This window comes from Sus scrofa, chromosome 14, assembly GCF_000003025.6.
Source record: "Sus scrofa isolate TJ Tabasco breed Duroc chromosome 14, Sscrofa11.1, whole genome shotgun sequence".
Classification (NCBI taxonomy): Eukaryota; Metazoa; Chordata; class Mammalia; order Artiodactyla; family Suidae; genus Sus; species Sus scrofa.
In genome coordinates, this window is record NC_010456.5 from 93,833,445 (window position 1) to 93,849,701 (window position 16,257).

Consider the following 16,257-nt stretch of genomic DNA (forward strand, 5'->3'; position numbering starts at 1 on the left):
TGGGTTATTACAAAATATAGAGCAGAGCTCTCCATGCTAGAGAGCACGTCCCTGTTAACCATTTTTCTATATACAATAGTGTATATTTTAAATGTCTAACTCATAGAACTCCTCTTCGCAAGAATGCTGTTTTATTTTCCTGTTATTACATGAATCAATGTAAGTGAAGGAATTATATTTCTCCAGCTTTCATGCACATTTAATGTTTGCAATTTAAAAAATCTTTTCTTGGGAGTTCCTGTTTTGGCTCAGTGGAAACAAATCTAATCTCCATGAGGATGCAGGTTCGACCCCTGGCCTCACTCAGTGTGTTAGGGATCTGGTGTTGCCATGAGCTGTGGTGTGGGTCGCAGACGTGGCTTGGATTTTGCATTGCTCTGGCTATGGCCTAGGCTGGTGGCTAGAGCTCTAATTCAATCCCTGGCCTGGAACTCTCCATATGCGGTGGGTGCAGCCATTAAAACAAGACAAAAAGATATTTTCTTTAGAAATATATGGGTGGGAATTTCCATTGTGGCTCAGCGGGTTAAAGACCCAATGTTGTCTCTGTGAGGATGCCAGTTCAATACCTCGTCTGGCTCAGTGGGTTAACGATCTGGCATTGCTGTAAACTGTGGCATAGGTCGCAGCTGCAATTTCAGCTTGACCCCTAGCCCAGAAACTTCCATATGCTATAGGTGCAGCCATAAAAAGAAAAAAAAATGTATATATATGTATACACACACACATGCTTGTGGATTGCTCAAGATATCATACTTCTGTGCTTGGGTACAAAACAAGACCTTAGCTATTTATTATTTAAAACATATAAAGAAGTTAAACAGTTCTCATTTTTTTTTCTAATTATGTTTTGGAAATGATAACATGTTCCATTTGGGGCATTACCCTTTCCACTTAATTCAACACATTTTTTTTTTCATTCTTGTGTCATGGTATTTTTTGTTTAGTGGTTTTTATTTTTTCCATCATAGCTGGTTTACATCAACACATATTTATTGAATGTCTACTCTGTCAGGCACTGTTTCAAACTCTGAAGTTACAACAAAACCAAACAAGACTCCTCTCATGTAGTTTACATTTTAGTAGAGGTAGACAGAGAATAAACAAACAAATAAATATGTGACCTAATTCTAAGACACCATATCCAAATTTCTGAAATAGAATAGTCTCTGAAAACTGAGAGGCTTTTTACAACTTATCTGGCGAAACTGAAGTTGAGCTGATACAAACTTCTTTAGAGTCTTTATTTATCAGGCTTAGTGTGTCTATTCATATATGTCACTAAAAATGTCAATTCACATCTTTGTTCTTTGTAATTTCAACCCTCTAGCATATTGATATTTAAAATATTACTATTGCAAATTGCATGCTGTCATTTCATGATGTTTTATCCAATTTTACATATTTTTCCTTTAATACACAGTAAGAATGCTAGGGAAATGGCTTAAAGTAGCCTCTCCACCTACAAATACATAGTTTCACAAACTGAAAACTTCAGTAACATTAGCAAAATTAGAATGACATAAAGTTCAAACACAAAACATAAAGCAGAATTCAAAAGACATTTTGCTTATTTTCATATCTATGTTTTTATAACAAAGGAGAAAATACTGTCACAAAAATTCAGAGAAAGAGAAAAAAGGCTTTTATTCACTCATGCCTGGAGCAATAATTTGAAAGCCAAGCTTTGAAGTAGATGCTTTATAAGGCATTTATATTTAAAATAAAGAAGAAAAATATGTAGTGTACAATTTCTTTCTAATTGCAGTATATTTCTCTTAGAAAAATGTCATACTTCACAAGATAAACTTAAAAGTCGGATGAGCTCCACATAAATTTGAGTTGAAGGCAATGATTTTCCTACCTAATTTTAACACATAATAAACAGGTTGACAATAAAATCTTCAAAGGTGATTTCTAAAGGAATAATTTGCTTTGAGTTGTGTTAATAGTAAAAATGGCCTTTATTGCCTCCAATAAATCCAGAGGCAAATATTACTCCTAACACATTGCAGTTTTTGAATATTCCTTGAAGGCAAGGATGATGTCATTGGTTCTCACCTGTCAAACACATGGGCACATTTATAAATGGTGCTTTAGTAGTAATGGAGAGGCAATGAGATGTAGCAAGAAGCACTGGAAAGCAGAATAAAAGATTTTGTCTCTTGCTTTGCCACTCATTACTTGGGTGTGTGCTTTGGGAGTCAACCTTTCTGAGTCTCCTGATTGGTTAAATTTGAAGATTAGATTAATTTCTAAGGTCACTTCTAGCAAAAATAAAGCTAACACATGAATTCTCTAGGCACTTTTCAAGCTATGCAAAGTAAAATATAGCCTCAGATTTTTCAGTATTGAATTTAGTATTTCGTGCTTATTCTACTTAATGTGATTAAGCTAGATTGATGCCAGGTAACATATTTTAAGTTCAAATGCACTTAAAGAATTTTCTCTTCCTCTTCATTCATTGTTGCTTGAATGGCATATATACTGTCATAATATTACTTCACTGTCTGATTATATGCTAGCATCTATCAATAAATTATCCACCGAGATGTGTACAACTTCCAGTCTTATTCTCACCATTACCACCCTCCATATTGCTCTGCTCTTAAAGATCTCAATCCTGATCTGTAAAAACCAAGCCCCCTCTTATTATAGCTCTACCATATGTTCAGGTCGGCTGACTTTGGTCTTTTCTAACATTTCTAAACATCTTGGGGGCACAGAAAAATTCAGCTGTTCCCTCATGCCATTCTGGAAATAAGAGAAGCTTTGTTGGCTTCGGTTAATCTCAGCTGCCTCAGTTAATCTCAGCTTAAATACAGTTCATTCCATAAATGTCTCCATTGAATGCCTATAAAGCTGCTTGGGAAACAAGGCAGGATTCTAACTCATAGGTCAGATTCTTTACTGTGTGGGAGTTGTATTGTACTCCTTAGCAGGACATAATATGAGTGGTGGACAGGGTGAAGATTCCCTATACAGAGAGATACCACAGAGTCCGAATTTATCATTTTACTTATTTTACGCCCCATCCCCCATTTTCCCGGGCTTATAGAATTTTTATTTAATTTCAATAATTTATACTTGAGAAGTGAGAAGGTGAAAAGGTTCAGATTATATATTCTTCTTTCTAATTGTTAAGATAAACACTTAGCCCACAATGCTCAGACTTTGAAACACACATTTTCTCTCAAAAGTATTGCTATGTTCTTCAAAATTCTATTTTGAACCTCAAAATCTTTTAGCCTTTTTTTCCCACTTTTTTCTTGAAGGCACTGCAGGTAGTTAGTTCGATTTTTCTACTTAAGCCTGAGTAAAATCATATGCACAAAGAATGAGCATGCAGAAATGCACTAGGTAATAATTAAAAGTTTTTTTCTTCACATTGCAGTGATTTTCCTTTGTTTCAGTTTTTTTTAAGTAAGATGCTTTTGGCTAGTGAGCATTATCTAGCCTGTTAAGGTATATAAAGTTGATGGAAAGACGAGTTGGATACCTATTTAAAAATATACAGATGCTGGGAAATTTTGAAGATACTTAGTACTCTCCATATAATATAATTTTTTCATTTCTGTGGCCCTGAAATTGTACTAAGTGAGATGGATATTGTGTGGATTATTTAATATTCGACTTCCCCTTGAAACAGCCTGATCACAGGCTTTTTCTGTTGCTTTAGGAAAACATAATGATTTGGGCCTAACATCCTAACTCTCAATAAACACTGTCAAAAATAACGCACAATGACCAACTGCTTACCAAAAAGTTTATTCATAAGTCTACAAACATGGGCATTGTGGAAAACCTATACCCAAAGCAGCATCAAAGACAGAAAACACTGCAATCAAGGGCGAGTCCAAAACAAAGGAAAAAATGTGTTGTTGTCAAATCACAAAATAGGCTATAAATTATTCATGTACCATCAAATATAGCAAGTCTCTGTTATTCAATCACTGGAAAGATTTTAATATAGAGAAAAGACCCATTCTGTTTTGTAATTGAATATTCGTTTTATTGTATTTCATTGCATTGGTTCACTGTCAGCACTATGGGATGGTTATTGTCTAAAAAGTAATCTTTCACCAAGGATTGGAAATTAGAAACAACTGGAAGTACAATGTAATAGAATAAACAAATTCATCATCAGGGGAACTGAAATGGATTTTGGTTTTCCACAAATAAGTCTTCTTGTCACAGCTGATCCACTAGAAGGTACTCTAACATCATGCAAACATTTCTGAGAACACTATTTCATACATGGTCACTATTACTAGGAGACATGATTAATTTAACATATTATACTACAACTAATGAATCAAATGAGGTATACATGAATACTAATATGAGTAAATAGTTATTATTTAAGCAGAAAAAATAAAACAGCATGAGTATAATCTTGTTATAATAGAAAACATTTTTAAAATTACTATAATTTAAATATTTTTCAAATAATAATTTTCTACTCCTCAAATAATGAAAAATAATATGGCCTGAATTTGCTTTCTCAATATTTTAAATAATCAAATGGAACAATGGAAAGAAAAAAACTCCTGCACATTTGTGTGTCTGTATCTGGGTGTTGTATGTGTGTGTTCCATACCTAATGCTTTTTACTATAGGTGCACTGACTTTGATCAATTTTCCTACATCAATAAATGTCTTCTCCAGTTTTTATTTTTTATTTAGTAAGTACAAACATATCACTTTATATAAACTTTGAGAAATAAATGTATACTTAATTTCAACTTTAAAATAGAATTATATACAATTAAATATTTAGTAACACCAGTCACATTCGAAGATTCAATTAGTATGCAGTAATATACTGGATTACAGTAAAAGTGCAGATATAGGACATTCCATCATTGCAGAAAGTCCTACTGGGCAGTGCTACCTTAAATTATTTGAAATCATTTTTAATGGCTGCATAATTGTGGGATATTATTGTGGTATCCTAATTACTTAAGTTTTCCTATATTGCTGTATTTGGCAGTTGTTGATGTTCATGTTGATGTAACAGTTGTGGCTGTTATTTTATTATTAGAAATAATGCTATAGTGGTTTATACATAACATTTTAATTTTGAAAATAATAATTGGGTAATTATTTTGGAAATGTTGGTACACATTTTTATTCTGCATTCATAACTAAAGTTTGTATGGCAGAATTTTTTTTTTTGCTTTTTAGGGCCACATCCGTGCCATATGGAGGTTCCCAGGATAGGGGTTGAATTGGAGCTGCAGCTGTCAGCCTAAGCAACAGCCACAGCAACACAGGATCTGAGCCATGTCTGCATCCTTCACCATAGCTCATGGCAATGCCAGATCCTTAACCCACTGAGCAAGCCCAGGGATCAAACTTGCGTCCTCATGGATGCTAGTCAGATTTGTTAACTGCTAAGCCAGGATAGGAACTCCAGTATGGCACAATTATTGACTAAAGTACAGAATTCTAGAAAACTATAACTCTAAGTAGGGAAAAATTATTTTGAATTTTAAATAGGTTTGTGGAATATTTTCAAAATAATTATACATTGGAGGATTTTTTAAATGATTTTTATTTTCTCCATTATAGCTGGTTTACAGTGTTCTGTCAATTTTTTTACTGTAGAGCAAGGTGTTCAGCAACTGTACCAGTTACACATACATATATACATTCTTTTTCTCACCTTATCATGCTCCATCTTAAGTGTCTAGAAATAGTTCCCAGTGCTATACAGCAAGATCTCATTGCTTATCCATTCCAAAGGTAATAGTTTGCACCTATCAATCCCAGATTCCCAGTCCATTCCACTCCTTCCCCATTCCCCTTGGCAAACACAAGTCTGCTCTCCAAGTCCACGGTTTTCTTTTCTGTGGAAAGGTTCATTTGTGCCATATATTAGATTCTGTATATCTGTTTTAGTACCAGTACCACACTGTCTTAATGACAGTGGCTTTGTAATATTGCCTGAAATCTTGGACAGTTATGCCTCCTGCTTGGTTTTTTGTTCCTCAGGATTGCTTTGGCAATTCTGGGTCTTTTGTGGTTCTGTATACATTTTTGGATTCTTTGTTCTAGTTCTGTGAAAAATGTCATGGGTAATTTGATAGGGATTGCATTGAATCTGTAGAATGCTTTGGATAGTATAGCCATTTTTACAATATTAATTTTTTCAACCCGGGAGCATGGGATATTTTTCCATTTCTTTGAATCCTCTTTAATTTCCTTGATTAATGTTTCATAGTTCTCAGCATATAGGCCTTTTACCTCCTTGGTCAGGTTTATTCTCAGGTATTTAATTTTTTGGGTGCAATTTTAAAAGGTATTGTATTTTTGTATTCTTTTTCCAATATTTCATTGCTAGTATACAGAAATGCAACTGATTTCTGAATGTTCATCTTGTATCCTGCTACTTCGCTGAATTTGTTGATCAGTTCATGTAGTCTTTGGGTTGAGTCCTTAGGGTTTTCTACATATAGTATCATGTCATCTGCATACAGTGACAATTTTATCTCTTCTCTTCCAATTTGGATGACTTTTATTTCTTTGTCTAATTGCTGTGGCTAGGATTTCCAGTACTATGTGGAATAACAGTGGTGAGAGTGGGCATCCTTTTCTTGTTCCAGATTTTAGTGGTAAGGCTTTCAGCTTTTCTCCACTGAGTATTATATTTGCTGTGGGTTTGTCATAAATGGCTTTGATTATGTTATGTTCCCTCTATACCCACTTTGGTAAGAGTTTTTATTATGAATAACTGTTGGACTTTGTCATATGCCTTTTCTGCATCTATTGAGATAATCATGTGGTTTTTGACTTTTCTTTTGTTAATGTGGTGTATGACATTGATTGATTTGTATAGATCAAACCATCCTTATGAACCTGTGATGAATCCCACTTGGTCATGATGTATGATCTTTTTTGCATATTGTTGTTTTCGATTGGTACATTGGAGTTTTTAAAAATGTTTTTAACATTTTGGGATCTGAGGTAATTGTGAGGTTACAGTTTATTAAGAACTAAGTGAACTAATAAGATTTGGGAAGCTTTAGGCTTGTGTACTTTATACAAAATGGACCTTATAGACAGTAAATTTTCCCAAGTATCCAACTTTTGTCTGGCTCATTGTTCTGAATAAATATTTTGAAAATTTTTGAGTAGTAAAAGTATTTAGTGGTTAGTAAATTTGGCTTTTCAATTCTTTGCTGCATTATATGGTTCATTAACAAAGTAACATCCTACTTTTCCTTATAAATTTTCATATGTAAGAAAAATCTGGGTATTGCAGTGGTAGTTTAAGCACTTTTGTAAGTAAACCAAAGGCAAACAACTGTTAATACAGTATAATTACGTGGCAGAGTAGACATTGTATGAATTAGCCCCATTAGTATAAAGTTTCTATAGTGTTTTCTTTGTAAATGATTTTAATTTTTTGAATGACTTCCTAAAGTTTCCAGTTTCCCTTAACTTGTAATTTTTAAAAATACTTCAACTTTCCTTCTTATTTTTATTTATTTATTTATTTTTATGGTCCCACCAACAGTATATGTAATGTCAGAGATTGACTCTGGGCCACAACTGTGACCTAAGCCAATGCAACCTTTAACCCACTGCACCAGGCCAGGATATCAAACCCATGTCTCTGCAGCAACCCAACAAATGCAGTCAGATTATTAACCCACTGTGTCACTAAGGGAACACCTCCATTTTAACTATGAGAGAAAAGTTCTCTATACAGTAAATTTTTATATTAGAATAGGTACATCACTAGGTTTTGATTGTTGAGTGCCTAGATACAGTTTTTGTTCTGTCTCTGAATTTCATTCTCCAAACTCCACTGCATGACGCAATGTCATAAGCACATTAGATAATCAATCACCTTAAACAGACCTATTTTCAAATGCAAGCTTCAGGATATACTAATTGGATAATTTTGGGGAAATTACTTTATCTGATTTATACTGCTCCTTCATGAGGCCTCAAAGAGAAAGTGAATAATAAGCACTTAGTATGGCACATGGCACATAGAAAACTCTCTGTAACTATTAGCAGTTGCCATTGATGGCTGAACTAAATTAACCCTTGAGGAAATCGTTTTTAATTTCTAATTTAAAAGAACAATAAAGCAGTGGTCCGAAGACATAAAATGATTTTTTCTAATTTTTACAATTCATATAGAAGAGACTATGCATGTAAATATATCATGCATTTTATACTGAATTTTTCTGAAGATTTTAAATCTCTATATAATTTACTTCTCATACAAATAAGTCAACTATCACTGAACTCCAATACCTGTGAGTTTAGAAATATCAAGACAGTCAGACCAAAATAAAAGTTTTTCAGCCCCAATGAAGGAAATAAAGATGTAAGAAGGAAGAGTGTTGATATCCCACTATGACATGTTTCTGTCAAAGAACAGAAAAACGTGAAGCTATAAGAAAAATTGATTTCAGAATCTGAATGTCATTGTACTAGAAAGGATACTGAGAGAAACATAGTGGTAATGAGATTGAGAAAGATGAGCATAAAATTTGGTGACTACTTTCATCTGAGTACTCTTATATTAGAGAGTGAAGGAAAAAAGAGAAGCTGTTATTATAGATCATCTAATTAGACCCAACGTTTCATTATTTTTTCTTTTTAGGGCTGCACCTGTGACATAGGGAAGTACCCAGGCTAGGGGCCGAATTGGAGCTGCAGCTGCCGTCATACATCACAGCCACAGCAAAGCCAGATCCCAGCCCTGTCTGTAACTACACCATAGCTTATAGCCATGCCAAATCCTTAACCCACTGAACAAGGCCAGGAATCAAATCTGCATCCTCATGGACACTACGTTGTGTTCTTAGCCCACTGAGCCACAACAGGAACTCCTGAAAATGGTTTTTAAAGCCAAACAATTTGTGGCACCTACAAGAACACTATTACAATAATAAAGATATGTGAAGAGTACATGCATTTACCTAAGGGTTACCAGAACACAGTTTTTTTTTTTTAATCCATGTGTATTGTAGGATTTAAAGAAAATATAGATTCTGTATGCTACCATTCATATTTAAAATTCCTTAGAGAGCTAAACCTCTTTAAAAAATCAAGGAAACTAGAAAAAATAAGTGTGAAGAAGATCAAAAACTTACCATAAAAATAAAATCAATGGCCCAGATTGAAGAGATAGAGAGTTATTAAAACTAAGAACAGGAAGGTTGATAGACTTTCTCCATTCAATTTCCATACTATCACTTCACCCTTGCCATTGTACTTACACCCCATTCCAGTAGCTGATCCAGATAGTAGTAATAAATGTCCAGTGTACTCCATATGCTCTATTGGGAAGTTAAATATATTATCACTGTGACCCCAAGAAACAGGAGATATTATCATTAGATAGCTAATTAGTGGTTGACATGAGGTTCAAACAAGAGACGACCAAGGCTAATTCCTGGAGTGTGAGAAAATTTTGAGTGATTCAAGGTCTTGAGGAATTTCTGAATTCTTGGAATGTGGGGAACATTCTAGCCCTCAGTGCTTTCAGGATCCAAATGAGAAACAAGGGAGCATCAACAATAAATTCTTATTTAACTCAACTGACCATCGCACACATAGGCTATTCAAAACTAACTCTCTAAAATTTACTTAGCAGTAAATTTTGGATTGGGATTGATTAGGAAAGAATTTTCAATAGTCTTCAAGGGGAGAAATAAAAACAAAGTTTAATATGTGAGAAATATGCCAAGATATAGCATACACTGTCAATTTACAATATTTGTTGTTCTCATTTTAAAATATTTACAATTCTTACTATTAAATAATAAAATACTAATTTTAAATGTACTTATTTCCAAAGGGTCTGAACAAATATAGACTATACATACATCTAATAAGTGGAAATTAGTAAAGGAGTTACTGTTGTGGCTCAGTGGTTAACAAACCCGACTGGTATCTATGAGGATGTGGGTTCAATCCCTGGCCTTCCTCAGTGGGTTAAGGATATGGCATTGCCATGAGCTGTGGTGTACGTCACGGATGCAGCTCAGATCTGGCATTGCTGTGGTTGTGGTGAAGGCCTCCATCTACAGCTCCGATTTGACCCCTAGCCTGGGAACCTCCATATGCTGTGGGATGCAGCCCTAAAAAAAAGACAAAAAAGACTAAAAAAGAGTTAGTCAGCTCTGTATGTAATTAATAATTAATTTACCAATTAGACTTTGTGAAATTTTAAAAGAAATAGTTTTTTCATTATCTTGAAAGGCATTAGAAAATGTTCAGAAATTATTTCTCTTATTGCAGTCTGCTAGCACAAACACCAAAATCACCTGAGGTGATTTTGTTGAAAATATGTATTTGTAGGACTAACTTTAAATCTACTGAAGAGGGTATTTAGATTTGCATATCCTGAAAGAACCTGCAGATAACTCTTCTACTCAAGATGTTTGATAATACTGTCTTTAAGTTAAAATTTGCCAAAGTTCTAAAATTTTAAAATCAAATGGAGTCTCAGTGAATATAAGACAAAACAAAATGCAAATATCATTGATTCAGTCATTTATATATCAAGAAACTATAATGCACAAGGTAGTATACTAGACTCTGTGCAAGTCTAAATATAGAAATAAGGCCACTATCAAGTATTATAGAGGAGATATACAATTAAGTCCATTCTTACTCCAGAGCAGATGCTTTAAATAGTAAAACCTCTAAATGTCTTCAAATTCTGTCAATGTGCATTTCATAACCTGTAACATGGTTGTTATATAATCAGTAACTAAGCCACACAAATATGCTTTGCAAAATAAAATAAACTGTCTGTGAGATACCATTATATTATTTTTAACTCTTATATGAAAAAGATACCCTCAAATAACAAAGTTGGCACAACCCTCAAGTAGATACTTTATTTGCAGACTTCAATATTTTTTCTTCAGTTACCCACTGCAATACTCATATGCTAATCTTAAAATGCATGGGAAAAAACATATTATTTTATACTGGAAAACAGTCTCTAAGGGAAGACAAAGAAATAGACCTGGTTAGCATTTTTAGGAACTCTGATACTCAGAAACACCTATGTGGAAAAGTTTTATCCATTTTTCCAGGGTTTTCCAAAATTCCTGATTCTGAAGGAATGGGTTAGATAAAGCAATCATGTTTTCTATAGCATTAACCAAAATCAAATATATAGACAATATGTGGGGATTCAGAGAGGATGACAGAGTAACAGAACATGAGGCCTGCCTCCTCCCACAAATACATCAAAAGTGCATATACATGTGGAACAATTAGGATAGAAAATTTGCTGAATACCGGGAAAAAAAATCTCAGGATTCTGATAGAGCAAGGAAATCTTCATGAAACAGAGTAGAACAAAAGAAATAAGAAAGAAGAGAGAGAAAATAAGAAAGCAAGTAGGACAAGACCTTCACTCCTAGGAAAAAGGGAAAGTTCCTGCACCCTGGGAAGTGCCCCAACCAGCAGAGGAGTAAATTTAGATCAATGGAGGAAAAACAGAGCAATCAACATGAAGCAGTTAAACAAATACAGTTGTCCACAAACAGCGTTACCACCCTGCACTTCCAGATATATGCTGGTAAGGGCAGGGGTTGGGAACTGAAACTCTGGTTTTGGAGATCCAAATAAGAGAGAGCTGGGGCTGGCTACATGGGAAAAACTTGGGTTGACTACATGGAAACAGCCTGGAGGGACTAGAAACCCAGAAGCTCTTGGAAGCCAAGCATTATTGTCTGGGAGTGTTGGAGGAAAGGGGCAGGATCCATCACTATGGCCTTTCTCCCTGAATGCACTCACAGGCTGCAGGACACTGCCTGTTCCATCTCTAGGAGCCACATGAGCAGCTGCTGTGTAGCAACAGCTGGAGAGGAGCCCCCACGCTTACAGAGAATGTGAAGTGGTTAGAAAGACCATGGGACAGCACAAGCTCCACACCTATAGAGAACATTCCTGCCAGTGGCCCAGCAGGGGGACTGCAGGAGTGGCACATGTATCACCATTAGCCAAGGGAACAGCACAAGTGGCCCATGTTCTGAGGCTGGCCATTGTGCCCAGTGGGTAGGCAGAGTGACCATGGGAATGGCACAAGCTTTCAGGGCTACAAAGAGCTATCCTGTGAGCTGCCCAGAAGGGGGAGGGGCCAAAGGAACAGAACTCATCCCAAGGCCACAGAAAGTACCTTTTTAGCAAAAGCCAGGGAACAGCCCCTGCCTTTGGGGCTACAGAGCCTGCTCCCTTGAGTGGTGAAACAAAGGGAGTGACTGTGGGAATGGAACCTTCTGTAGCTAGAGAGTGAGTCCTGAGAGCTTTCATGGCAAAGGGAGGGACTGAAAGAGTAGTAGCTGATGTTGCCAGCTATAGGACATGGTCCTGAGAGCTTCTTGGTAACAGCAGGGGGGTCACAGGAGTTGCCACTGCCCTCCACCCACTACAAGATCAGTCCCATGTGAACCAGTGCCACCTCCATTACTGACTCCATCCCTATCAGCCACTTGGTTCCAGGAGAGGTAGCATGACGCCACTGTTCCCACTGTGTGCTCTGGGTACATGTGAGCCAACACCACCCCTAAGAATTCCAGGATTGGGCGCCAGCTCCTGCATCTATATATCTGCTGTCAAGGGGGCCATCAACGTAGAAAGTTAGACAATTTGAGATGACAAAGTAATTGCTTTCAGACAAAGGAACAAGACAAAAACACACAAAAGCAATTAAGTGAATAGAAGACGCAATGTACCTGAAAAACAATTTAGAGTGATGATAGTAAATATGATTCAAGATATCAGAAAAAGAATGGAGACACAGATCAAGAAGTTACAAGAAATGTTTAACAAAGAGCTATAACATTTAAGGAACATTTAAAATGAATAGCACAATATATGAGATGAAAAATACAATAATGGGAATCAGTAACAGGATAATGGAGGCAGAAGAACCAATAAGTAAGGTGGAAGACAAGAGTGGTGGAAATCACCATCACAGAAAAGAAGAAAAAAGAATGAAAAGAACTGAGAAGACTCTAAGAGACATCTGGGACAACACTAAACCTACCAATGAACACGTCATAGGAGTTCCAGAAGGAAAAGTGAAGGAGAAAGGGTCAAAGGAAATATTTGAAGAGATTATAGCCAAAAATGTTCCTAATATGGGAAAGGGAACACTCACTCAAGAGGAGGAAGGACAGAGAATCCCATACAGAATAAGCCTAACAAGAAACATGGTGAGGAGTTCCCGTCATGGCTCAGTGGTTAATGAATCTGACTAGGAACTACGAGGTTGTGGGTTTGATCCCTGGCCTTGCTCAGTGGGTTAAGGATCCGGCGTTGCCATGAGCTGTGGTGTAGGTTGAAGATGTGGCTCGGATCCCGCATTGCTGTGGCTCTGGTGTAGGCTGGCGGCTACAGCTCCATTTGGACCCCTAGCATGGGAACCTCCATATGCCATGGGAGCAGCCCTAGAAAAGACAAAAAGACAAAAAAAAAGAAACATGGTGAGACACATATCAATCAAATTGACAAAAAATTAAATGCAAAGAAAAAATATGAAAAGCCACAAGGGAAAAGCAACAAATAATATACAAGGAACCTGCATAAGGACTACAGCTGATTTTTTTTCAGCAGAAACTATGCAAGCTAGAAGGGAAGAGCAAGATATATTTAAGGTGATGAAGGAGGGGAACCTAGAATCAAGAATACTCTACTCAGCAAGGCTTTCATTAAGATATGATGGAGAGGTCATAAGCTTTTTAGAAAAGTAAAAGAGAATTCATCACCTCAAAGCAGTCCTACAACAACTAGTAAAGGAAACTCTCTAGGAAGAAAAGAAAAAGGCACAACTACAAACAAGAAAATTATAAATGTGAAATTTCACTAATAAAGGCAAAGAAACTATGAAAGCAGAAAATCAACCACTGACAAATATGATATCACAATTAGCAAGCATGAAAATAGGAAATGACAAATGCAGAATGTTGGTAATGCATTTGAAATTAAAGAGTCCAGTAGGCAAAAAATTTCTGTACATATATAGATGGTTATATAAAAATCTAATAGGAACCACAAATGAAAAAACTAGAATGGACACACACACACACAAAAGAGGAAGCAAGCCAAATGCAACACTAAAGATAGTCAGAAGATAACAAGAGAGGAGAATAAAAGAGGAAGGGAAGAAAAGAAGAGCTAAATAAAAAATCCAAAACAATTAATAAAATGGCAATAAGTACATAACTATCCATAAATACACTGAATGTAAATGGATTAAATGTTTAAACCACATGACATAGAGTGGCTGAATGGATACAAAAACAATACCAATATATATGCTGTTTACAAAAGACCCACTTCTTATCTAAGGACACATACAGTGGGAATGTGAGGGAATGGGAGAAGATATTACATGTAAATGGAAGTCAAAGGGAAGCTGGAATAGCAATACTCATATCAGACAAAACAGACTTTAAAATACCCTATATTAAATAGACTTAACCAATATTTACAGAACATTTCATCCCATAGCATATATTCTTCTCAAGTGCACATGGTATATTTTCCAGGACATATCATACCTTGGACCACATATCAAGCCTTACTAAATTTTAAAATACTGAAATTATTTCAAGCATTTTCTCTGATTACAATGCTGTGAGACTAGAAATCAACTACAAGAAATAAAGAGCAAAATATACAAATTCTTGGAAGATAAACAATATTCTAGTAAACAACCAATGGATCACTGAAGAAATCAACATGGAAATCCAAAGATACTTAGAAACAAATGACAACAAAGATATGATCATCAAAAACCTATGAGACACAGAAAAAGCAGTTCTGAGAGGAAATTTAATACTGATACAATCTTAACTCGGGAAATAAGAAAAATCTCAAATAAACAAACTAACCTTTCACCTAAAACATCTAAAGAAGGAAGAACAGACAAAGACAGAAACTAGTATAAGGAAAGAAATCTAAAGAAGAGAGCAAAAATAAATGAAATAAAGACAAAGAAATCATTTGAGAAGTTCAATGACAACAAATATTGGTTTGTTGAAAAGATCAACAGGATTGATAAACCTTTAGCCAGACTCATCCAGAAAAAATGGAGAAGTTACAATTGACACCACAGAAACACCAATGATCAAAGAGACTACTATAAGCAACTAAGTGACAATAAAATGGACAACCTATAAGGAAAAAAAAAGATTCTGACAAAGATAAAACCTACAAACACAGAACTAGAAAGGAATATAAAATATGAATAGACAAATTACAAGCACTGAAATTGAAAATGGTATTTAAAAACTTTCACAAAACAAAAGTCCAGGACCAATGGCTTCACAGAGAAATTCTTTCAAACATTCAGAGATGAGGTAACACCTATTCTGAAACTCTTCCACAAAATTGTGTTGGAAGGAACACTCTCTAGCTCATTCTATGAGGCCACCAATTACCTAATACCAAAATCAGACAAAGATACTACCAACAAAAAGAAGAAAATTACAGGTCAATATCACTGATAAACATAGACGCAAAAATCCTCAACAAAATAGTAGTAAATCAAATGCAAACATATTTTAAAAAGATCATACACTATGATCAAATGCGATTTATTCCAGGATGCAAGGATTTTTCAATATCCACAAATCAGTCAGTGGGATATATGACATCAACAAACTGAAGAATAAAACTCATATGATCATCTCAATAGATGCAGAAAAAGTTTTTGACAAAATTCCACACCCATTTCTGATAAAAACTCTCCAGAGAGTGGGCATAGAGGGAACCTCCTCAACATAATAAAAGCCATATATGACAAATCCACAGCTAACATCATTCTCATTGGTGAAAAACTGAAACTATTTCGGCAAAGATCAGGAAAAAGACAAGGATGTCCACTTTCACATTGTTATTCAACACAGTTTTGGAATTTCTAGCAATGTGCAGTCAGAGAAGAAAAAGAAATAAGGAATCCAAACTGGAAAAGAAGTAAAACTATCACTGTTTGCAGATGACAAGATACTATACTTAGAAAATCCTAAAGACACTACACCAGAAAACTGTTAGAACTCATCAATGAATTTTGCAAAGATGCAGGATACAAAATTAATACACAGAAATAATTTGCATTCCTATACAACAACAATGCAAGATCAAAAAGAGAAATTCGGGAAATAATTCCATTCGCCATCACATTAAAAAGAATAAAATACCTAGGAATAAACCTACCTAAAGAGACAAAAGAATTGTATTCTGAAAACTATAAGATGATGATGA